The sequence below is a fragment of the Hylobates moloch genome, unplaced genomic scaffold, assembly GCF_009828535.3.
Source record: "Hylobates moloch isolate HMO894 unplaced genomic scaffold, HMol_V3 SCAFFOLD_21, whole genome shotgun sequence".
Taxonomy (NCBI): domain Eukaryota; kingdom Metazoa; phylum Chordata; class Mammalia; order Primates; family Hylobatidae; genus Hylobates; species Hylobates moloch.
The window spans coordinates 38,555,944-38,582,316 of record NW_026652296.1 but is presented as its reverse complement, the minus strand read 5'-3'; the positions used below and the strand labels follow the sequence as shown (position 1 = coordinate 38,582,316).

At 45.3% G+C, this 26,373-nt stretch overlaps 1 pseudogene; it reads right to left on the bottom strand.

Annotated features, from left to right (window-relative positions):
• Positions 1 to 25,848, bottom strand: part of LOC116461350 (keratin, type I cytoskeletal 18-like) — a 31,866-nt pseudogene extending 6,018 nt beyond the window's left edge.
• Between the last annotated feature and the right edge of the window lie 525 nt (positions 25,849 to 26,373).

Below are 26,373 nucleotides of genomic sequence, written 5' to 3'. Positions count from 1 at the left end.
GAGAAATAAATAAAGGGTATTCAATTAGGAAAAGAGGAAGTCAAATTGTCCCTCTTTGCAGATGACATGATTGTATATTTAGAAAATCCCATCTTCTCAGCCCAAAATCTCCTTAAGCTGATAAGCTACTTCAGCAAAGTCTCAGACTACAAAATCAATGTGCGAAAATCACCAGCATTCTTATACAACAATAACAGACAAACAAAGAGCCAAATCATCAGTGAACTCCCATTCACAATTGCATCAAAGAGAATAAAATACCTAGGAATCCAACTTACAAGGGATGTGAAGGACCTCTTCAAGGAGAACTACAAACCACTGCTCAATGAAATAAAAGAGGATACAAACAACTGGAAGAACATTCCATATTCATGGGTAGGAAGAATCAATATCTTGAAAATGGCCATACTGCCCAAGGTAATTTATAGATTCAATGCCATCCCCATCAAGCTACCAATGACTTTCTTCACAGAATTGGAAAAAAACTACTTTAAAGTTCATATGGAACCAAAAAAGAGCCTACATTCCCAAGACAATCCTAAGCCAAAAGAACAAAGCTGGAGGCATCACACTATCTGTGTCAAACTATACTACAAGGCTACAGTAACCAAAACAGCATGGTATTGGTACCAAAACAGAGATATAGACCAATGGAACAGAACAGAGCCCTCAGAAATAGTACCACCATCTACAGCCATCTGATCTTTGACAAACCTGACAAAAACAAGAAAAGGGGAAAAGATTCCCTATTTAATAAATGGTGCTGGGAAAACTGGCTAGCCATATGTAGAAAGCTGAAACTGGATACTTTCCTTACACCATATACAAAAATTAATTCAAGATGGTTTCAAGACTTAAATGTTAGACCTAAAACCATAAAAACCCTAGAAGAAAACCTAGGCAATACCATTCAGGACATAGGCATGGGCAAGGACTTCATGTCTAAAACACCAAAAGCAATGGCAACAAAAGCCAAAATTGACAAATGGGATCTAATTAAACTAAAGAGCTTTTGCACAGCAAAAGAAACTACCATCAGAGTGAACAGGCAACCTACAGAATGCGAGAAAATTTTTGCAATCTACTCATCTGGCAAAGGGCTAATATCCAGAATCTACAAGGAACTCAAACAAATTTACAAGAAAAAACCAAACAACCCCATCAAAAAGTGGGCGAAGGACATGAACAGACACTTCTCAAAAGAAGACGTTTATGCAGCCAACAGACACGTGAAAAAATGCTCATCATCACTGGCCATCAGAGATATGCAAATCAAAACCACAATGAGATACCATCTCACACCAGTTAGAATGGTGATCATTAAAAGTCAAGAAACAACAGGTGCTAGAGAGGATGTGGAGAAATAGGAACACGTTTACAGTGTTGGTGGGACTGTAAACTAGTTCAACCATTGTGGAAGTCAGTGTGGTGATTCCTCAGGGATCTAGAACTGGAAATATCACTTGATCCAGCCATCCCATTACTGGGTATATATGCAAAGGATTATAAATCATGCTGCTATAAAGGCACATGCATGAGTATGTTTATTGCGGCAGTATTCACAATAGCAAAGACTTGGAACCAACCCAAATGTCCAACAATGATAGATTGGATTAAGAAAATGTAGCACATATACACCATGGAATACTATGCAGCCATGACAAAATGATGAGTTCATGTCCTTTGTAGGGACATGGATGAAGCTGGAAACCATTATTCTCAGCAAACTATCGCAAGAACAAAAAACCAAACACCGTATGTTCTCACTCATAGGTGGGAACTGAACAATGAGAACACTTGAACACAGGAAGGGGAACACCACACACCGGGGCCTGTCATGGGCGGGGGAAGGGGGAGGGAAAGCATCAGGAGATATACCTAATGTAAATGATGAGTTAATGGGTGCAGCACACCAACGTGGCACATGTATACATATGTAACAAACCTGCACGTTGTGCACGTGTACCCTAGAACTTAAAGTATAATTAAAAAAAAAAAAGAAAATGAAGTCAAGCTGCAGATTGAGAGAGAATATGAGCAAAGGACACATGTGATAAAGGATTGTTATCCAAAACATACCAAGAACCCTTAAACTCAACAGTAAGGAAACAAAGAACTCATTTAAAAAATAAACTAAAGGCTGAAACAGACACTTTGCCAAAGATATACAGATGACAAACAAGGATATGAAAAGATACTGCACATCATATGTCATTAGAGAATTATAAATAAAACAATAATGAGACTTCACTGTTCATTAGAATGAAAATTCGGAACACTGACACCACCAAATATGGCGAGGATGTTGAGCAACACAAACTCTTATTCATTGCTGCTGAGAATGCAGAATGGTACAACTACTTTGCAAGATGGTTTGGTGATTACTTACAAAACTAAATATACTCTTAACATAGAATTCAGTAATCGTGATCCTAGGTATTTGCCTAAATGAGTTGAAAAGTTATGTCCACACTAAAACCTTCACACAGATGTTTATGGCAGCTTTATTCATAATGGCCAAAACTTTGAAGGAACCAAGATGTCCTTCAGCAAGTGAATGGATAAATAGATTATGAGACATTCAGACAATGGAATAATATTTAGCACTTAAAAAATGAGATATTGAGCTGTGAAAAGACATGAAGGAACCTTAAATGTATATAGCTAAGTGAAAGAAGCCAATCTGAAAGTGCTACATACTAAATTATTCCAATTACATGACATTCTGAAAAAGGTAAAACTATGTGGATAATGAGAAGATCAGTGATTGCCAAGGGTTGAGAGGAGGGAGGGATGAATAGATGGAGCACAGATAATTTTTAGGGCAGTGAAAACGAATCTGTAGAATACTACAACGTTGAATATATGTCTATTGAATACAAATCTATTGAATGTACAGCACCAAGAGTGAACTCTAATGTAAACTATGGACGTTGGGTGATAATGGTGTATCAGTGTAGGTTCCTGGATTGTAACAAATGTACTGCTCTGGTGGGGGATGATGATAGTGGAAGAGGCTGCACAGATGTGGGAGTGAGGGGTGTATAGGAACTCTGTACTTATCTATTCATTTTTCAGTGAACTTCAAACTTCTCTAAAAAATAAAGTTTGTAAAAAAAAAAATGTCTCAGCCCTCTCATTTTAAGTATAGGGCAACTGCTGGCTAATGACTCAGCCTCACACTGTACCGAGAAACTGAAAGCAACTTCTCAGTTGGTAATAGCCTCAAGGTACCACCCATATGTCTGCTGGCATCTGGGCCAAGCCTTTTTTTCTTCTTCTGTTCCTGAGATAGTCTCATGGAAGCCAGCCCCTTCTGACATGGCCTGAACCACATCTATTCTCACGGCCTCAAGACCTCCCTCCTGTAGTTGTTCCGTTTCTCCTGAAACAATGCTGTCCTTTCTTTACTAGACCATTCCCATCAGCAGGTAAACATGTTCTAGTATCTTCCATGCAGAGAAGCTTTTTTCCTGGTCTCATATTGCTCCCGAGCCAGCGTTGGTTCTTCACTCTCTATGTTATAGCTTCTCAAGGGTTCCATCTGTTCATACTCACCTCTCATTCTCTTGTCAGCTCACTCCATCACTCCATTAAGACTCTACATGGAGGCCGGGTGCAGTGGCTCACACTTGTAATCCCAGCATTTTGGGAGGCTGAGGCAGATGGACCACCTGAGGCCAGGAGTTCCAGACCAGCCTGGCCAACATGGTGAAACCCTGTCTCCAGTAAAACAATACAAATAAAATAAAAAATTTAGTTGGATGAAGCAGTGGCACACACCTGTAATCCCAGCTACTTGGGAGGCTGAGGCAGGGGAATAGGTTGAACCCGGGAGGCAGAGGTTGTGGTGAGCCAAGATCGCACCACTGCACTACAGCCTGGGCAACAGAACCAGATTCCATCTCAAAAAAAAAAAAAAAAAAAAAAAAAGACTCTTCATAGACACCAAGATCTTTGTGTTTCTAAATTCAACAGCCACTTTCTATTATTCCACATAATCTTAGCAACAATTGAACAACCACTCAACAACTACTACCCTCTTCCTGTAATACTTTCTTCCCTTGGTAGACCCCCTACCTCCTTGAGTACTTTTTCCTTATACTCTCCTCTGCTCATCCTCCAAGTGCTGAAGTGCTCTTTCCTGGGCACCCTTTCCTTCTTTATCTGCAAACTCTCTCTGAGTGACAACATTTAGGCCTGAGACTTCAAATCCTCTGCATGTAAAGACTCCAAAATTTCCACCTGCTCCTCTCACCTAAACCCATAAACCCAACTCTTCATGGATGTCTATAGGGAACATGTCTGTAATGGCCCAAACAGAACTCCAGGTGTATTCCCCCAATCTACCTAGAATATTCATCATTTCATTTCTGCAAACAATATCCAAAATTGATTCATTTTTTGCTAAAGCCGAAAGTCTATGCAACCTCTCTGAATTCTCTTCTTCTCTCACACCAGTAAATCTTCCTTTCCTTACATATATAGATATCCTGAATCCTTCACTTCTGTGAATTCTCACTACCTTAGTCCAAGCTTTTAGAACACTGGAAGAGTCTGTAGTCTCCTAAGGCATATACTGATTCAGTCATTGCTCTGTATGTTTTAATCCCATAGAGACACAAGGAGATTTTTTAAAAGCACGGATCACATTGCTTTCCTACTTCAGACTTTCCAACAACCCTGTCCCATTGCTTAAAATACAGTCCAAGCACTTATCTGGGTTCACTTACTCTACTTGGTCTCACTCTTGTCCTCCCTTCTGATCTTGTCTCCAAGTTGCAGCTTCAGCAGCCTACACCATCACAAGCCTATGGTTGTTTCTAGGCTTAGCACTAGTTATTTCCTCACCAAGGAATGCCATTGAACTTGATCTTTGCAGAGTAGGCTTCTTCTTGTTGCTCAGATCTTAGATTAAATGTAAAGTCACCCAAGAGGTAATATGTTCAGAGTTGCTGCCCAAGCATGGCCATTTTCCTCCATCTAAAGTTTCTGGATTGTCTTTTTCATCCCCATTCTCTCTCTCTCTCTCTGTCACACACACACACACACACACACACACACACACACTTTTTCCATTACTGTTGGCCTTCTTCACTGTTGTATTTTTGATGCTGAGAAATCTGTCTGGTACACAGTGTGTGCTCAATAAATGTTTCTGACTGAATAGATGGAAGACACAGTGGAATGACTTGCCCCAAATTGCTCAGCGACTGGCAGGAAAAATGAGAGAGTCTACAACCCTTGACTCCTTGCACATTACACCATCCCCAAAAGAGGAAGATTGTTAGTAACATCACTTTTTTTGAAATATTATTTGGCCTTTAAAAAGAGGGAAATTCAGTCATTTGTGACTATGTAGATGAACCCGGAGGACATTGTGCTAAGTGAAATAAGCCAGGCACAGAAAGACAAAATCTACATGATCTCACTTATATGCAGAATCTAAAAATGTCGAACTCAAAGCAACAGAGAGTAGAATGGTGGCTACCAGAGGTTGGGGAGTGGGAGAAGGAATGAGGAGATATTCATCAAAGGGTGCAAAGTTTCCATTATAGGGAAAAATATGATTTTGGAGTCTATTGCACAGCATGGTAACAATAGTTAATAATAAAGTATGTTTTTAAATAATGAAAAGAATAAATTTCCAGTGCCATAACTCTTAAAACTCCTGACAAATTCAATTTCAAGTGGTAACTTAGATTTTGATGCTAAAAGAAGTGCAAGACTATATCACAAACATAGCAAGTCTAGACTAGCATTTGCAGGTGACTAAGAGTTCAGATGATTCCTCCACGTTAGAGATCAAATAAATCTTGATAACATGTCTGTTTGTCCATAAAAAGTTAGTTTTACATACTAACAGTCCCTTTTGTGTGTATTTAAACAGAACAAATGGTAATTTATTATGTTCTCCAGAAACTGATTTTGCAACATTGCTAAACTATCAGATTGGAGAGATGCTCACAATTCTCGGATGGTATGAGTGTTTCTCTGCATGGGCATCAGAGCTGCCACTGCTTGGCATTCCAAGAACTTCCCAGCTGCAGGTTCATCACCTTCTCCTCCCGGGAAAGGAATGCGAGATTCTGCACAGAGACAGGAATGTCTTAAGTATAACTTGCTCTGTGCTTTTCCTTTATTTGAGGCAAGAATTCATTGCCTGGCTGAATGCCATGGGTTACTTATTCTGGGTATTACACTGCAGTTTATTAGATACAAATAAAACTTTTATGAAAGTGTTTATAGGAGTGAATGCTGGAAGACCCACTTATATCTCATAGGTGCCAAAGAGCCTGAAGTCATGCCAGTGATGGAGTGCTGATTGGAAGGGATTGGGTTTGGATGACATCTCTACTCCTCTGTAATGGAAGCTGTGTCAAAGGAAACCTTCCATAGGCACCTGTAATCTGCCTTGGTTCCTTAGATTTGTTGGTAACTGTTTTTATCCTTTCACAAATTGTGCAATACTGCTTATCAAGCAATGATTAGTAAATGAACCTGTCATTATTTTATCTCACTGAGTGATTATCAGGAGTTATAAAAAGAAAATGTTTCCTAAGTCTTCCCCCCACGACTCTAGTATCTACAATGCATTGGCCTTAACACCAGCCTACATCCCTAAAATGGTATCTGATTCTTCTTCATCAGCTTCTTTTTTTTTTTTTTTTTCCAGATAGGATAAATTTTGGAAAATTCTGGTGGCTTTTGGGTGATGAAGTTAATGATAATTGCCACCTTTTTTCATGAAGTTTCTTGAACTTTGATGACTTTGGGAACAATAATAGTGATACTGGTAATATGTCACCTTGTTCTCATGTTCTGTGATTCTGAAGGTGAATCTATATATTATTTTCATTTAACCAGTGAGGAAAATAAGGATGAGGACAAATTTAAACCTGGTCAATTCACAGGCAGGGATGAGGTGGGACTCACAGTCAATTCTCTGACTTCCAGTCAGAAATCTTGACCCTGAGCGGTTTTCCTACATGAATAGGTTAGATCTATTAATGAGTAGGTAAGGTGAGATGTGGGGTCTATTCTGGCCTTTTAGGTGCAGGTTGAGTTATCAAATCTATGAGGAAAATCACATCCACTAGAAGTCAGAGAATCTGAATGTGAATTCCACTCCTGTCCATTCTTATTTACCAGGTATAAATCATGTTCTCCTTCTTATTTTCCCTCAGAAGCAAGAACTGACCACCATCTACATCAACTGGGACCTTTCTGGAATCCACACAGTGCAATGATCATTAGAAAAAGCTACCTGGGTTTCAGCTGTTACAATAAGGCCACCAATACTCAACTTGAACCTTTCATAATCCCAATAAAAGGAAAGATTCAGAGCTTGTCCTGATTGCAGACTTTGTGTTGGTATTTTAAAATCTGTATCAGTGAATAATTTCAAATTTTAAATCTACCTATATAGTAGAAAAAGACTTTGGATTGTGATGATTTTAACATGTATCTGTGAATTCTTTAATACTCTTTCCTTCAAAGGGTAGAATACATTTTCAGTTTTCTTAATTGTGGGGTAAACTTAATGACTCATTTATAACAAATAAATTAAGGTATGCATAGAGGTGCCACTTCTAATGCTAGGTCATAAAATATGTTTTGTTTTCTGCCCTGTTCTGTCTCTCTCTTTGATCATTCAGGCTGGGGGATGCCAGCTGCCATATTGTGAAAACACTCAAGCATCCCTGTGGAGAGGTCCCCATGGCACAGAAATGAACTCTCAGCCCAAAAGCCAACAAAGAACCAAGGCCTCCAGCCAGCAGCCATGGGAATGGAAATGTGCCATCTTGGAAGCCAATCCTGCAGCCCCAGTCAAGCCTTCAGATGACAGTAGCCCCAACCAATATCTTCACTGGATCTTCTTGTGATACCATGTGCCAGCATGACCCTACTAAACCACTCTCAAATTTCTGACCCTCAGAAATTGTGTGAGATAATAAATGTTTTTTGTTTTGATACATTAAACTTTAGATTTGTTTGTTACTCCAAATTAGACAACTAATTCAGAATGCAATATACACACTCAGCCAGGTCTACTCTGCTTCATGATGCCTGGGGAGAGTGGAGAGAGTGATAGCTCCCCACTATTATTGCACCCAGGGTACACTGGTCTGGGTTTAGAATGTCTTGTGCTTTTTCAACCTTCTGTTCTCACATTTCTCAGTAGTATGTATATTAAACTCTCTTCAGTAACCCACTTTGAGTCTGCCATTTTTTCCTGTTAGGTTCCCACCTGAAGTGGCTGCCATGTAACATCTACACAAACTCCAGCAAGTGGTGGTGTTGTCACCTGTGCTGTGAATACCTCCCAGTGCAACCATGCTTATCACATTGGATGATGCCATTCAGAGCTGCTGGTGCCAGCAAGGCCAGGCCCCAGTGTCACCAGGGTGGTTTGCCTGCATTACAGGTTCTTCGCCGACATCACCAATGACTGTGCTGCCCACGCTTTGCTCTCTCCAGGGCTCCTTTGATATTTGTGAACCCCCCCATCTCCTCCTAGGACTCAGAAGTAAGTCATGTGAGATGCACTGGAAAGGAGCCGAGAGAAGGGCAATTAGAATCACCCTGAAGCAAATTTGTCTTTCCAGGATGTCCTGCCCAGGGCTTTACTGGGGTATCACATGAATAACTCTTGGCAGTGCCCCAGTGCACTAGAAATGCTTATATATTCCTGAATCCCAGTGTGAACAGAGTTTGGGTCAGTCTGGACCCTTGCTTCATACACTTAGAAATCAGCTGAAGTGAAAGATTTAATTTGACTATATTTTGTGATTCATAAGTCATTGCTTCTGTAAAGATTTTGAATCTGATACTCAGAGGCTAAAATATAAAGAATTGGACACCATCCTGGGATCTTGAGTAGGATGTAAATAGAAGACATGATACCAGGCAGGGCATGGTGGCTCACGCCTGTAATCCCAGCACTCTGGGAGGCCGAGGCGAGTGGATCATGAGGTCAGGAGATCGAGACCATCCTGGCTAACACAGTGAAACCCTGTTTCTACTAAAAATACCAAAGGCAAGCTGGGCGTGGTGGCGGGCACCTGTAGTCCCAGCTACTGAGACTACAGTCTCAGGCTGAGGCAGGAGAATGGTGTGAACCCGGGAGGCGGAGCTTGCAGTGAGCTGAGATTGTGCCACTGCACTCTAGCCTGGGGGACAGAGCAAGACTCCGTTTCAAAAAAAAAAAAAAAAAAAAGACACGATAACAAGAAATGTCATTTGATTCTGGAATCCAAGACCCCACCAGGAGCTGTGATGCAGCCCGGGAGGCTGCTGAGAGTGCCCCTTTGGAGGTCAGGTGCCACCATAACCTGTCTCTCCCTGAGCGTCCCTCAACTCCACTTGTCTCCTCCAGCCCTCCACCTCTTGAAGCAAGTGGAAAACCCTTTTCTATTTTTGGAAATGCTCACACAAATGTGTGAAAGAGTAAAGGATTTTGTCTCAATCCTGGCAAGTCTTTGTCTTTCCGATGCCTATGAGGATGATAAAAAAATTTCAGGAATAGATGAAGTTGTTTACAGAGAAAGCCCTGAAGACCAGGGTGGTTTTAGGTAACATTTCCTAGGGCTATTCAAAGACCCCAGGAGCTTCTCTCCCTTTGTTTTTCTTGGTTTCATTTCTGAAAAATGAAGGCTGTCTTTAAATCCCCCAACACTGTCAGAGACACTAAATCCAAAGAACATTGCTGCATTCTTTGCTTTGCTGTAAGGCTGAGAGATTTTTTGTCTCAAGATCTTTTGTTGCTTCTTTATTAAACTGGCAAAAAGTATAAAATGAGAGAGAGGGGAGAGATTCCTTGAACTTCAGTAGCTGTGGCTTCAATTGTAGCTCATTTTGCTTGTTTTCAGTTATTGACAGAAAGCCTTAGTTAGAATATACCATATCTATTCTTTGAATGTATTATGCTGATGTAGGTCACTGACTATCTCCATGCCAGGCCCCATGAGAATTTTTCTTTCTCATCTGTCTCCTCAACCTTCCTGAGCCTTCACCTGGTTGCCCGCCTGCCCCTCCAGACCTGAGCTTCACCACCTTGTGCCCTCTCCTTTTTTGGGGGTTGAGGTGTCTGCTGAGCATTCCTTCTTGGTTCTATTGACTGAATCTCTCGCATCTTGCATGTCGGCGCCTTTCAAGCTCTGGATGCTGTACTTCCTATTGCATTGCCTTTCTCTTCTTGACCATAGCCCAGATCATCATTGCTACACCTGCATTCCTAATGGGTAACCCAAAAAACAGCTTCTCCATGCGCTATGGGATACTCTAGGCCCATGGGATAGCTCCTAGAGCCCCCGGTTGGTCAGAGCAGACCTCATTATCCTGCTCAACAAACTGATTGTGTGGAGGTGAGTTTTAGGACTCAAGGGTCTCAGCTGCTCCTTCCGTCCTAGTCCTTGACCACTTGCTCAGTAGAGACCACTCCTTTACCCCAACCAACCACATCTGCTGTTGTCTTATCTCCTAAAGCTGACAGCTCTCTTGGGCTCCCCTGGACTGGGTTTTTGTATAGACTCTGTTGCATGCACCGTGAAGAATTACAGTTCCCCTGTCACCCAAGCTCAATCCACTCAGATACCCTGCAGTTCTACTCCAACCGCTGGACTCAGATGGAGCTCAGGGACTCAGACTGCACCATGTGATACAGGGTTTGACTTCCCAGTGGCTTCCTGAAGGAACCAGGTAACATAACTTAGAGGAGTGAGACAGTTAATGCCCATGGAAAGGAACTAGAACAGTGAGAGAAAGGAGATAGGAAGGAGTCATGAAATGAACTTCTCCCACTTCCTGCCCTCAAAGGCCATCTTGAGATGGCCCATGCAATAGCTGGAATATAATGAATACCAGAAATGATTTGTTGTGTATCTGACATTTATATTTAACTGGGCACTCTGTATTTTTATTTGCTAAATCTGGCAGCTCTGATTAGGGATCAATATCTGTGAAGGGTAGAGGGAGGAAGCAGAATTCGGCCAAGGAAGAACTTGGTCATAATGCAGGGCTGGCAAAGTCCTGGCCACCCCATAGGGAGCTCTGGAGCCACTGTCCCTGATCAGGGTGGACAGAATTAGGTCAAAAACGCCTGCCCTTATGCCCCTGCCTTGCTCCATCACCCTGGGAATGGTGTGCAAAGCACACCAGGGATGGTGTACAAACCACACCAGGAATGGCCTGACTGTGCCAGGCAGCTTTCAGCAGCTCATGCCAGCCTAGAAGAGCCAGCAGCATCTGATGGCCACACTCTGCAGCTGGGAGCAAGTCCTAACTTGAAGGGGGGTCTGGGCAGCAGATCTGTGCACCCACCATGCCTAGTCTCTACTTAGTTTTCTCCTCAAATTTCTTTCCCATTCAGTCATTTAAATAAAGGAGAGCCCTTGCTCTGATTCTGTGCCTCACACACCATGAATCGCCCCCTTTCTGTGCTCGCTCTGGACATGCTTTCAGTGCTCCCCTTCTTTCTCCGAGTTATTCGTTTGCCTGTGACATCTTCCCTGCCAGAGGCTTAAGCTCTTCCACAGGCTGTACTGTGTTTTTTCATTTAGAAAAATAATATATGTTGAACATTAATCATGAATCAGGCACTGGGGCACTACTGTGAACAAGAGCAACCCATTCAGGCCCACCTTGAGCTTAGAATTAGCGGCAAGGTGCACTCAGTTTAGACAGGTGGCTGTGGTATTATGATGGGTGTCTTAGCCTGGTTTCCCCCAGAAGCAGACCCTGAAACAAGAATTTGTTGCATTAAGTTTGTTTAGAAGATGATTAAGGAAACCCCGGTAAGTGAATGAGGAGGTGAAAGGAAAGGGAAGGCAGCCAGCACAGGTGTGCTCTCCAGCAGTGACCACTGAGGGAGGGCACATGGAGCCCCGGATACCATGAGTCACAACAGTAATCCCACCAAGGAACAACGGAGCTGGGAAACTTGTCCACCATGCCTGCCAGCTATTGAGGAGATCTACTGTGTGTGTGTATGAGGGGCAGTTACTAATTTTCTAGCACTTCCAGTTCGGAGTACATGGGCTCTGGCCACCAGATAGTCTTCAGATTTGTCAGCCATCAGGCTGCTGTGAACTGCACTGAGAAGGCCTGGAGAACTATGAGTGGACCATTAACCACTAACGCTACAACTGAGAAGACCAGAACAGGGTGGATGAGTCGCCAGGCATAACCCAACCTAACGCAGATTAACAGGAGGAGTAGAAGGAAAGGGAGTAGGTTCCAAGAGAAGATGCAACATGTGAGAAGGCTCAGAGGCAAGACATTGCTGGCCTGTCCAAGGGAAGGCAAGGAGTTCAAGCAACGGCAACACCGATTGCTGGGAAGCACTGTGGGTGGGGCCAGGGAGTTGAGGGAAACAGATCCTGGGAAGCATTGAGAGCCACCTCATGTGTCTCTGAGGCCAGGCTCTCCCAGCCATCTGGAGTCCTTGGCTGACTCAGCTTGAGAGAAGTCTGTTTGCTAAAGGGCCTCAGACAGTGTTGTTATGTCATGGGATCTATAGCACTACTATCTTCAGATTGAACATTCTGAATAGGGCTTACAAAAAAAAAAAAGCATTTCTCCCTTAATAGGAGCAACACCACTGTCATTATCACAGAGAAGCCCACTATGCCCCAAACCCCTGCACTTAACTCGAAGGTAAAATTCAGGCCCAGGAGCACCCTCCAAACTCCTCTGGGCATGTTGAAATGTGCCCTCCAGCATGCAGTTTCTCTCCCACAACGAGGCTCATGAGGTCAAATGAGTATCAGCACTGCATTGATCCTACACACCAAAGGCAAATATTTTAACATACAGAAAGGACATACGGAGTGAGAAAAGCAGTCTGCAACAGTGCTGGGTTGGTTCTGGAGGGCAACGGGAACTGGGCCAGCTCTGACCCCAAAATCCTTACCACCCTAACTAGAATTCCAAAATCATTCCCAAGTAGCAATCAACCTCATCGTCAACCTTAAAGAATTTAGACTGTAGCTCGGGGTCAATGGTAAAGAATCTACAGTGCTGAGAAAAATGTTCTGCTTGTTTATACTCAAGAAGTTTATTGAAGTCATTGGGCATGGTGATGACGATTTTTTAACAAAAACTACAGAAATTTCTCTCTGTCATATGCACCCGTGTAAGGAGGGACTTGGATTCTTTTTTTGCTCAAGTTCCCATCTTGAAGTCCACGGATTGTCCCGCCTCTGCATTGTGTAGGTTTGTCTCAGCTCCCTGGTTTGTAAGCTTGCATGTTCTGTGCACCAAGGGAGCCTCTGTTCAGGCAGTGTGGTGTGGGTAGGAACACCTGCCCTGGAGCGAAAGTCAGAGGACCTGGGTTCGGGGTCTTACTTGATCGGTTTCTTAGGCCTCAGACATTTATTTAGCCCTGGGAAAGTCACTTGGCCTTTCTAAGGCCCAGTTTTCACATCTTTAAAAAAGGGCATTAAATAAGTCTTCTTTTGCTTTGCTGTTATATATTTGCTCTTGTATAGGTATGTATCTGGCATAGTGCTTGTAACAAGGCGGTGTGGGATGGGAAATAGCACGGACTTTGAAATCTGAGAGATTTCCTTCAAATCCCACTGCAACACTACATCTGCTGAGCTGTGGGTAAGTCACTGAGACTCTTTCAGGTTCAGTTTGTCCGCCTGTCATGGAGAACTGTTGTGAAGATCAAATAAGATAATAGATGCGAAGTCATCGGGTCAAGTGCTCATAAACAGCCATATGAATCTGTTTTGGGGTAAATGGTGATGCATGCTGTGGTTGCTCAGCAAGTGTGCATGCATTTATTTGCCTAGACACTCATGGATGAACACCAGACACCTTCTTAGTCGGATTCTTCGTTGCAGACAGCAGTGTACCCTCTAGTAAATCTGAGTGGAAAGGGATTCAGTAAAAGATATTGGGATGCTCACAGACTTCTGGGAAGTCATGTATTTAGGTGTGGATGCAACTCAGCTGTGAACAGAGCAGCCAGAGATGCAAGAAAACCTCCGAACAACCTCAGCAGAAATGGCATCTCCTGCCACTCAGCGCATATGACGTTAGGGCCTGGACAACTGAAGCTCCAGCACAGCTACCCCAACCCAGTGTACAGGGCTTCCACCTCCTGTTGCTGTAGGCTGTAGCAGGTCACACAGGGAGATTTAGTGTCGGGGAATGCTGATAAGTGAGGTGTTCATCTTCTGAGACTCCATGGCACTGGAAGGTGCTAGAATGGGGTTGGAATGGGAGCCACATGAGCTCATCTGCAGTGTAAGCCAGCAGTTCCGCCATCCTTCCACCCTGAGTGAGTCCTGGAGAAGGGAAAACATCTAGGTTCACACACTTACGCTAGAATATTCTACTCAGAATTGCCTGCAACATAGATCTTTATTAGTTTTTAAAAATAATGATACGCTTATAATCCCAGCACTTTGGGAGGCCGAGGCAGGCAGATCACTTGAGGTCAGGAGTTCAAAACCAGCCTGGCCAACATGGTGAAAACCCCTCTCTACTAAAAATACAAAAATTAATCAGGCATGGTGGTGTATGCCTGTAGTCCCAGCAACTCAGAAGGCTGAGGCAGGAGAATCACTTGAACCCGGGAAGTAGAGGTTGCAGTGAGCACTCCAGCCTGGGCAACAGAGCAAGTTTCCATCTCAACAACAACAACAACACATAAAATAAATAGTGATAATGACTTCAGGTCTGAATGTGGACATAGAACAATTTTGCTTGAAATTACTTTTCCTCCTAGATACTCCTCCTAGATTCCTCCATTTATTTTCAAAATAGTAGGGAATTTTGTTTTGAGTATTAACCTAATTCTCTTGGGGAAAGTTGTGTATCTAGAGAAAGGAAGGGATTTCCAAATCACTGCCAGTTTGGGGAAATACCTAAAAATGACAAGTGCCTTTGGTTCAGGCCAGTACTTTGGCCGCAGAGCCGGCGGTCGTTTTCAGAAAGATATTCTGCCCTCTCTGCCACAGAAGGTCCGTCAGAAGCAGAGCTTCAGGAGGATTTGTGGAAATGTGTTTGGCTAGATGGCGTTGCCAGGAAAAGTCAGCAGGACAAGAGCAAGTGGGACTGCAGAGGGAAGGAGGATAAGCAGGGGAAAGTCCCTGCAGGGAAGCGGCAGCTCCACCAGCAGGGAACTTGCAAGTCGCACCCCAGAGCTTCTCTCCAGCAGCCTGAGGATGGCCTCTGACCAGGATACACAAGTGCTGGCCACTGGGTGTGTGAACACCTGAGAGCCGATGTGTAAGAAGGTGACTAGGCATCACCCATGGGCATCTGACAGCATCAAATCTGACAGCATCAAAATGACCTGCATCCACATGTAACGGGTGTGTCTGTGTGCATGGAGGAAAGGAGTAACCTTGGGAATAAGCTCCGCTCTAAAGGACCCACCATGTGCCAGGCACCGTGGAAACAAGACAAATACACATGCTTCCTCTAATGGTTTCAATAGCCCCATGAACCAAGGGCCAGTTTTACACATGGGGAAACTGAGGACAAGGAGGTAAAACAATTTGTCCACCACCAGCAGGAAACACTCCAACACTAGTAAGTGCTGGAGTTTGGATTTGAACAGGAGTCTGTCTGAAAGCATACTTTCTCTCTTAACTATTAAAATATCCTAATAGATGATAGACAGGTAGACAGACAGACAGACACATATAATACTTCCTTTGTATATGTGTTGATATGTATATCTACATGTGCATAAACAGATGAACATTGATTTTGAGCCTTAGCACCTGTGTTGACATTAAGTAAAAACCATATGGAAATAAACACCACACCTTCTTGCCTTCAAGTTTATTTTATTTTATTTTTATTTTTATTTATTTATTTTTTTGAGACGGAGTCTTGCTCTGTGGCCCAGCCTGGAGTGCAGTGGCGCGATCTTGGCTCACTGCAAGCTCCGCCTCCGAGGTTCATGCCATTCTCCTGCCTCAGCCTCCCAAGTAGCTGGGACAACAGGCGCCCGCCACCACACCCGGCTAATTTTTTGTATTTTTAGTAGACATGGGGTTTCACCGTGTTAACCAGGATGGTCTCGATCTCCTGACCTCGTGATCTGCCCGCCTCGACCTCCCAAAGTGTTGGAACTACAGGCATGAGCCACCGCGCCCGGCCGCCTTCAAGTTTATTGAGATCCTTTTCTCCTCTGTTCCACCCTAGCAAGCATTGCAAAGGCTTTTAGTCACACAAAGGCAGATAAAGCAAGCGCCAGAATCCTGCTCCACGCTCTGAGCCCCACGGTGGTGGAAATCCTGCGGGCTCCTGGAATGTACCTGCAGGAATGGGCTGAGGTCCAGTCAGGCAGTGCTCAACCTCCACACCCATGACAGAGTAGAGGTCCTGCGGTCACGGGCCAAGGCCATCAGGGTGCTGGGGTGCTGGTCCACTCTGACTGCCCATCTGAGCGTCTCACCCTTCATGGTGCCATGTAGGGGAGTCACAGCACAGCAAGGCTTGGAGCACAATGAAAGCATTCCCCAAACTTTGCTCCTGTGGGCCCCCTTGGGAAGACCATCTCGAAAGTCAGTGGTGGATTCCCTCTGCAGCCCCTTGCCCAGCCACAGAACAGAAGCAAGGTGGCTCTCGACAAGCCGGAAAGTTGAGTAATGCCCCTTTCCCTGGCTTCAGGGGTGTGCTTGTGTGCATGCGTGTGCATGTACATGTATACGAGGGCGTCTGTGTGTGCCTGTGTGCATACGTTGTGTGGTGGATTGACATGTACTTAGCTGCAGATGTTCAGGCATGCCCTCACATATAAATAGGATGCCTAATTAAGTGCCACAACCCAGCCTGGTATTTCCCTGTACCTGGTGCACTGGCACTTAGAATATTTCTTGACTGATAGATTGAGCTTGCCAGTAATCCACTTTGTGTGATTTATGCTGGCATTTCCCTGTGATCTCAAGGTGAGTAGACATAAAATCTGAGTGGCTTATACAAGTAAACATGGCCTTCAGAGGAGATGGGCTGACAGGTAGCTGGAGGGCCTGAAAAATCACACCAGCTCATGCCAGATGAAGGACGGGTCCAATTTCCCCAGGTCCTTTATGCTTTTGTCAAATGGAGATCCATATTCAAGTGATGCTGGGGCAGGGTTCTCCAAAGAAGGGCAGTGAGGGAAGGAAGAGGGACAGGAAGGAGCTGAACAGGAGCAGTTCTGAGCTGCAGTCTGGCTTTACCCTGATCCCTGGGGGAGCTTTGGAACAAACTGCACCACAGTCTCACCTTGCGAGGGGCTGACCTTTGTACCCTGAGCCAGTCACTGGTTATTGGGGGTGGGTGGATGGGCTGTAATCTCCTGAGAAAGATGCTTCCATGATCCAATGACAATTTTCCAAAATGGGGGTAGCTCAAAGCTGAGACAGCTGACTTCCCTGGCAGCTGAAGGCTGTGCACACTGGCCAATAAGGGATCTGAGTGGGGTCTGACCAGTATCAGACTGATTTGCAGGTAAGGATTAAGCCAAGGGTAGTCATTAAAACTGATGACAATGGTTTTGGTGTAACTTTATGTCATCTCCAAATAACCTAGTAATTTTTATTAATTGCAAAAGCTAAGAACTTCCTGAGTAAATTATCTCCTGCTCCATCCACTGTCACCAACAATACAGAAGCAGTTTTGACAGCATTTGTCTATCAACTTCCAGTTTATTGACAGGAGAAGCATGATTAATTAAGACATCTGAATTCCCTCATTAAAAAAATGAGGTTTCTTAGTTTAAGAAGGCATTCAGGGGCAAGAGGTGAGTTAAGACTACGTGTAGCATTAGCATTCTAAATTCTCCTTTTACATTATAAGCTTTTCACTTCTTTTGTGAAATTTATTCCAAAATATTTTATTCATTTTGATACTAGTATAAATACAATTATTTTTTAAATTTGATTTTTGGATTGTCCATTGCAAGTTTCTAGAAATACAACTGAGTTTTATGTATTGATGGTGAAGCCTGTGCCCTTGCTGAATAGAATTAAATCTTGGAGCTAGTCATCTGAGTTCTTCTGGGCCTCTCTATCTGATGCCACAATGAGAGGCGTAGGGAAAAGGTGTTGGAAGGCAGGGCAGTGGGAGTGGCAGGGGCTGCCTAATGACAATGTCCAAATGCTAGAAGAAAGTACATACTCAGCTAGACATCACATTGGAGGTTACTTTTCTCACTGAGAGACCATCAGCATCAACTATGCCTCAAGGCATGCAGACAATGAGAAAAACTCAGAGCCTGCTGGCCAGGGAAAGCAATGCTTTCAGAAAACAGAAAGCCAGATGATGGATACCAAACTGCCCTGGAAGTGGAGATACCAGTGTCAGGGGTGGGAGTGGTGGAAAAGTCCTCTCTGAGCTTATGGGAGGAAAGGAAAATCTCCCCAGAAATTGCTAGTTGAGGACTCCATCATTCGAGTAACTAAGAGACAGAAAACTCACAGAGAGTAACAAAAGGTGTTCAGAACTAGGGAAGTTAGTATTCAATTCACATCATTCTGGGCCACAAAATTTGAGCCCATAGCATAGAATAAGACTGGGTTCGAACGGAGGCAGTTCCACAGCTGCACTCAGATGGTGTTGGTTCCTCACTCATTCCCCAGGAGGCTAGACATGATGAGAAGGACCCACAGTTTTGTACTTGGTATTTTCAGGGAAGACAAGTGAGGCCACGCTGTGAAGACCACCTCAATCAAGATTTCAGGGCTTCAAACAACAAAGGCTGTTTCTTGCTCACAGTGTATGTCCACCACAGGTCGGCATGAGGTGGGGGTTTCTGCCCATTGTAGGTACTCAAGGACCTAAGCTGATAGCGGTTTCATCTCTTAGAAGGACAGAAGCTTCATCTCAACAGATGTTTCTGCGGAGATAAGGAAGAGGCACAGTTAGTCATGTGCTAGTCCTTAAAGCTGCCAACCAAGAGTGACATATGATGTTCTGCTCACATTTTAATCAGTAAAGCAAGCCACGGGGTCTTCTCTAATGCAAAAACGGCATTCAAGTTCTACCTCCCTATGTGCCCAGCAGGAAATCCAGAGTATTTGTGACTAACTCCAATGACTATCAGTATCCACTCTCCTGCCCACTAAATATTTGATTCCATTTCTTTCTACATTTGTTTTCCAAAGGAAACAACTTAGACATTCCATGGATATATTGAAGGTGACACAAGAGAACCCAGAATTCCAAAGGGGAGGAGTGGCCAGGGCAGGCTTATTTGTTCTATGTCCTGGTTTTCACTTTGCTGCCATTCACAGGGACGATCAGGCACTCAGGCACCATTCGCAGACAGAGGAGCCAGAGCCCGCAGCTGCCAATCACTTGTGGTTAAGGCCCTGCAGGGGTTTGGTCTCTAGAAATTCCTTGTAGTCAAATTTTCAGTTTGAAAAATTGTGCAGAACATCTTTCCAACTCTTCTTAAAGCCACTAAACAAAATTAGCCCAGTCTCACGGTGCAAAGAGAGACAGGAAGCCCTGGAATAAGAGCAATCTCGCCCATCTGTAACCCTCCAGAGTTTATGGGTTTAAAGGGCTGAGCCCAGGGATCTGGGACCCACCCAGGCAACAGAGCCAGGTTGGCTCTGGCTGTGAACTGAGCTTCGCGGAGGGGGCTGACTGCTCCCGCTTCTCAGTTCCGTCCACCTCTCTCTCTGCCTTTTGGGGGTCCGGATGGGTGGAGAAGGCCATGCCAAAGACTGAGAGCTCTGCCTTTCCCCTCTCAAGTGGTCCTGGGCTCACTGCTCACATGCCAACAGACACCCGCCTCAGGCGAGCAGCTCTGATGACTCTGATATTGTTTTCCAGCTTTTCCAACTCACCTTTCTGCTGAAGGACCCAAGGCTGCTCCTCCAAAGCCCTCTGGCAGAACAGTCTTCTGGGTTAGGTCTCAGGTTTGCTGGATGGCTTTGCTTGGTATAACCAGATTCATGAATGGACAGGCCCAGATGCCTGCCCTATGTGACCAGGTTATGATCCACAAGCAGAAAAATCAAAGATCCTTTTAACCTCCTGAAATCCCTTGAATGTGAAAACGCAGTGATCACTCTGGGCAATTGGAGAGGCCAGAGCCCTGTATTTTGTGTGGCTGCAACATGTGATTTCAGAGGGGTGCGAGGGCTTTATATCCAGGCTCAATTTGATCTGCTGCTTGAAGAGCTCAACAAAATGAGTCCAAGTGTTAGAAAAATTCAAACCCAGTTGAAGGATGAGGGTGTTTTCTCATGAAGCAGTGAGTTGTCCTGGCTCCTTAAATTGGCTGAGAACAACGAAGGGCTGTTCAGCCAAATTTTTCTTTCGCAGTTCATAAAAACTTGAGCATGCATAATAAAAGCTTACATTTACATAGCATGCTTGAGTTTCCACAGTGCTCATGGGTTTATTATTTCAATGTTGTGGTTCCTAAAGACAGTTTTACAAATGAGGAAACTCAAGGTTAGGGAGGGTAAGTGATTTTCCCAAAGTTACAAAGCCAGTGAGGGTCAGGCTGGGGTCCAGAGCCTCTGAGAATCCGCTCATCACACCATGGGGCTGGGTCCTCTCCCTGGGGAAGGATTTAAAATATATATATATATGTATATGTGTATATATATATATATATATATTTAACTTTAAGCTCTGAGATACATGTGCAGAATGTGCAGGTTTGTTACATAGGTATACATGTGCCATGGTAGTTTGCTGAACCTATCAATCTGTCTTCTAGGCTTTAAGCCCTGCATGCATTAGGTATTTGTCCTAATACTCTCCCTCCCCTTGCCCCCCACCCCCCGACAGGCCCCCGTGTATAATGTTCTCCTCCCTGTGTTCATGTGTTGTCATTGCTCAGCTCCCACTTATGAGTAAGAATATGTGGTGTTTGGTTTTCTGTTCCTGTGTTAATTTGATAAGAATGATGGCTTCCAGCTTCATCCATGTCCCTGCAAAGGACATGAGCTCATTCTTTTTTTTTTTTTTTTTAATTCGAAGATGCTTGAAGCTTGTTTTCATCCATACCTGCCTGGCATTTTGAGTTTACAGAGCTTTTCTGCAGACACTTGAGGGTTTCTGTTTTTGTTTTTAGATTCAGGGGGTGCATGTACAGGTGTGTTACGTGGGTGTATTGTATAATGCTGGAGTTTGGGCTTCCATTGAACCCATCACCCAAATAGTGAACATGGTGCCCAATAGGCAGTTGTGGCAGGATGTTAGGTGGAGACCCATGAGAGTCCAAATATGGGAAGAGCTGACCCCCATCCTCCATGCTATAAGGAAAGTGGTAAACTTTCCATGCAGGACAAGTTAGGAAGGTCCACAAACTTTCTCTGCAACTGACGGCTACCTTCAACCTTTACATATGGGAAGCATGGTGAGAGGGGATGGGACAAGAGGGTTCAGCTCATCAGTGTCAGTTCCACTACATAGTTCTGTTGTAAGGATTAAATCAGATGATGCTATGTAAAAGCTGAAGAAATACTGGTATCTTCCACATACCTCCTGGGGTCAAAGAGGAGAGATGGACACCAAGCGACCACCAGGGCTGTTGGCTCCATTCATAGGACTGATTGTGCTTTAGCCACTCCTTGTAAATCCCTACCAATGGCTTTCCTGTGTACCCCTGTCGCTGCTAGGGCTGCAGCTCTGCAGTGAACTTCTGCTGCAAGAATGCGGTCTCGGATGGGTCTTTCCTGAGAAACCCTTTCCTGAGAAATCTTTTCTCTGGGAATAGGACTCCCAGAGGGACTGGATTGGCTGGAATCAAAGCAAGCGAAAGTAGCTCATTCTCCCCCTTGGTGCTGCACCACACTCTCCTCCTTCTGCCCTGGCAAGCCATTCTTTCCCATCTGGGAAGCCCTGGCTGGGTGGGAAGCAGGAGCGTTAATAAGCCTCAGTCAATAACCAGCCCCATGGTTTCAGCTGGTTGTGCAGAGCTCCCAGGCCTGTCAGTGACCGAGCAGCTGAAAGAGAGGCCCACACAGGCCAGAGTCAGCAGCGGGGATCCAGGGCCAGCCCACTGCCAAAGGCTGGTGGCCTCCTTCATGGTTTCCACCCATAGGGGTGAGCTGACAGAAGGGAGGCTGTACTCAAGAACCTTCTAGAAAGCCAAGGTCACGGTTGCCCTGGCCGGCCAGCCTCAACTTCAAAGAATTCACGAGCAGGGGGCATTCGCTCTGGAACCCAGCATCCTCCAGAGAAAATGCAGCTTTCCTCTCATGCAGCGTCTGTGAAGATGTCCTGTTGTCAGAGCACTGTTCTCTGGGTCCTCTGACCCTAACACACGCTGGAATGCCAGCCTCTCTCCCCTCCCCAGATGCTTAGCCAAAGAAGCCACTTTGCATGGAGGCAGGAAAGAAAGAAGTCAAAGGACACAGCTGGTTTCCCTCTGTGGTCTCAAGTTCAAAACAGTTACCCTAGCGCAGGGCCACCTGGTAAAAATATGACCCCAGCCACATATACCATTTTAAAATACCCAATAGCCACATTGAACAAAGGGAAAATGGTAAAATTTACTTCATTGATAGATTTTACTTAACCCGCTGTATCAAAAGTATTATCATTTCAGCTCTTAATTATGAAACAAATGTTAGTGGGAAATTTTGCATTCTTTTTTCATATTGTGTCTTGAAGCTGCCTTGGGGCACTGTTTCCTTTTACCTCAAAGGTGGTTGCCAACCCCTTGTAATAATCAGGACTGAATATTAAAACATAATGTAGGAAAATATATATTATGTTTGTATAAGGTTTACTATGCCTCAAACAACCTTCACATTCTCTTTTTTTTTTTTTTTTTTGAGATGGAGTTTCAGAGTGCAATGGTGCGATCTCGGCTCACCCTAACCTCTGCCTCCCAGGTTGGTTCAAGCGATTCTCCTGCCTCAGCCTCCTGAGTAGCTGGGATTATAAGCATGCACCACCATGCCTGGCTAATTTTGTATTTTTAGTAGAGACGAGGTTTCTCCATTTTGTCTAGGCTGGTCTCGAACTCTCGATCTCAGGTGATCCGCCCGCCTCTGCCTCCCAAAGTGCTGGGATTACAGGCATGAGCCACTGTGCCTGGCCAGAATCTTCACATTCTTTAACCCATTTGATCTCATCTGAGCCAGTTTGACTCCTTTACTCATTTGACAGTACAAACTGAAGCACAAGAGAACTCAAGTGTCACCCAGGCAGTTGGTAAGTGGAGTTTGGTCTCCTGATTCCTGGTGTAGCAGATTTCCCACTGGAACCACAGGGCAAGACACAGTGCCAGGCCCCAAGTTTACCTGGATGGGGAAAGGGAAAGTGAGAAGTCAGGGTGGTCAGGAAAGCTGCAAGAGATGGGGCAGACCTATCTGCAAACATAACCACAGGACTATACACGTTGAGAGGGTGAATGGTATCTCAATAAAGTGGTTAAAGAGAAAGAGACAGAGACAAAGAAACAGAGACAGAGAGTCCAAGAGAAAGACAGAGAGACACAGAGACAGAGAGAGACAGAGAGAGAGAGAGCCATAGGGAGAAACAAAGAGAGAGACATAGAGACAGAGAGAGACACGCAGAGACAGAGAGAGAGAGACACAGAGGCAGAGAGAGACAGAGAGACAGAGACATAGAGACAGAGACAGAGAGACATAGAGACAGAGACAGAGAGAGAGACATAGAGACAGAGACAGAGAGAGAGACATAGAGATGGAGGCAGAGAGAGAGACACAGAGACAGAGAGAGACAGAGACACAGAGAGACAGAGACAGAGACAGAGAGAGACATAGAGACAGAGAGAGACAGAGCACTGGGGCAAGATGAGCTCCCACCGCCACCCCAGGAAGGGGCAGTCTGTGTCAGCTTCATTTCCTGAGAAGTAGAAATGTTAACTAAGGGAAATGGATGTTTTCTGCAGGCAAAGAGAAGATCCCCAAATCCTCAAATTAATCATGCCCAAAGTTTGCATTATTTAAAAGCAACACCTAACATGTCAGTGGATGTACAAAGGCACCTGGAAGGCATAGACAGGCCCAGCCTGCAGAGCATGCCCCACAGGCTGAGAGAGGCCACATGGCCAGGGAAGGGTGGGGCAAGACACGGCCTCATGAGGGCCTGGGCAGGTCTGCCTGGCTCACAGCTGTGTCCTGGGGTCACCCCCGGCTGGGCACTTATGACACACTCAGAATGTGGAGTGTGTATCAAGGGGACAGCGTTCCATGTGGAAAGGGTTTGATCCCGCAGGGGCAGGGAGCAGAAATATCTTCAAGTTGGACCACCATACTTTAATGTTAACAGACATCAGTGCCAGAGAGTCCTGGTCTGACTCTCTGACTTTCCCTGTCCTGCCTAATGGGGGGAAGTGGAGAGATGGCAGACTCCAGATTCCCGGAGCCCTGCATTCCTCTGTGCTCAGGACCCAGCACTCAGGCTGGAACCACTGCCTATTTGTGTCTGTCTCTCTGTCTGTCTGGCCTTTGTGGTAGCAGTTCTTTTGTTTTAGGTGAACTGGTTTCCAGCAAGAAGAAATCCTTCATGAAAAACATAAACTTCTTAGCGTGGCCAGATGAGACCCCCACACATCCCAAGGAGAGGCCGGCTGTGTCAGCTCAACTCACCGGGAAGTGCCTGGAGTGATTTCCGTGCCTTTATTCAAATGCCAGGGAGTTCACCGGCAAAGCGTAACTTTGAGAGAATTTCTGAATCATTCCCAGCAAGTGAGAAAGTGCAATTTAATAGAAAAAATTTCTCAAATGGAGAGAATGCTGCTGAGCCTGTGACCTCAGACAGCGTCATGCCCAGGCCCCCATCTCTGGCCCCACACCCGTGTGCCCACAGCCTGCCTGCCATGGGAGCCCCCCAAATACCTTTTTATCCTGTTACACCCTGGGTTGGGGAAGGGAGAGGTGGTGGACTCTCCTGGATAGACTCAGCACCAAACCCTCTTGACCCAGTTCAAAGGGTGGGACGGGATCGGAAGCAGGAAAAGAGCCATGGGTCAGGCAGCCCCTGGATAGATAGGTGGGGAGGGCCTGAGTGCCTATTGACCTATGCTGGGCGGTTCCAGGAAATTCCAGGCTGGCCAACCTAACTGACTGCTATTTTAAGAGCTGTGCTGAGGCAAACCTAGGGAGAAGCTCAGCTCAGCAGAAGCAAGACAATTGTATCAGAGAAGACAAATCAGGCCACTCGAACTGCCCCACACCTTCTGGGATGAAGCCAGGGGCACAGGACTAGGCTGTGACTGTGACGCCCCTTTGACAACTGCCCAATAGTTCATGGTCCCCCTAGAGCCTGGGCCAAGCCCTCAGCTCCCTGAAGTGCCCACTTAACAGAAGGAGGAGGCTGTATGTCTCTTGGGATGGATTGTAGACACCAGTGCCCCGTTTAGATGGTCAGTAGTGCCTCCCAACCCAACCCATCATATATATATATATAAAATTATTTTATTTTTAGATGGAATCTCACTCTGTCACCCAGGCTGGAGTGCAATGACGCCATCTCGGCTCACTGCAACCTCCGCCTCCGAGTTTCAAGCAATTCTCCTGCCTCACCATCCCAAGTACCTGGGACTACAGGCATACACTACAACTCCCAGCTATTTTTTGTATTTTTAGTGGAGACGGGGTTTCACCATGTTGGCCAGGATGGTCTCGATTTCCTGACCTCATGATCCACCCGCCTCAGCATCTCAAAGTGCTGGGATTACAGGCGTGAGCCACCGTGCCCAGCCCCAACCCATCATCTTAATACCATGACTCTGTAGAGCAGAAGTTCCCAAATGAGGTGGCCCCACTGGGGTTCACTTTCCTGATGAGTCCAGGATGATTGCTCTGATCTCAGGGCCATGGTCACCTGCTGTCCACTTGCAGACCTGGACGGGGTGAGGCCTGGGTCTTCATCTGGTGATCTGGTGTCACTGGGCATCACTCATGCCTCCTGGTGGCTCCTCCCTCAACCATCATATGAGGTGTGGGGGTGAGCAATGTCCTGTGACCTTGCAGTCCCTGGGTGCCCAGCTTGCCTGTGTGCCTGTGAAAGGCTGCAGGAAGCAGGGGCTGGAGGCTCAGAGGTACACGTTCTGGGCTCAGTTCCCCTTTGATGCACAGAGGTTTCAGGCCTCCCACAGGACCAGGGATACCCAGATCCCTTTAGTACATGAGAGCTTGGTGTGTTGTGGAAGCTGAAGGAAGATGCCCTGGGCTCTGTTTAGGGGCTGGATCAGGCACCGTGTATGTTAGACCAAGAGGGCAACTTAACATGTGACTCAGGAAGCACAGCCACTCCCTGTCCACCCCTGCCACCACAGGGCTGGTTAGGGGGAGGTGCTGAGATGGTGTCTTGGAGTTGGTGAAGATCTGGCTACGGCCACTTCCAGCCACTGTCCCTGGCGAAGCCACACAGCCTCCCTGGGCTTTTGGGTCAGCGTCTTTGAAGTGGATGTGACTATAT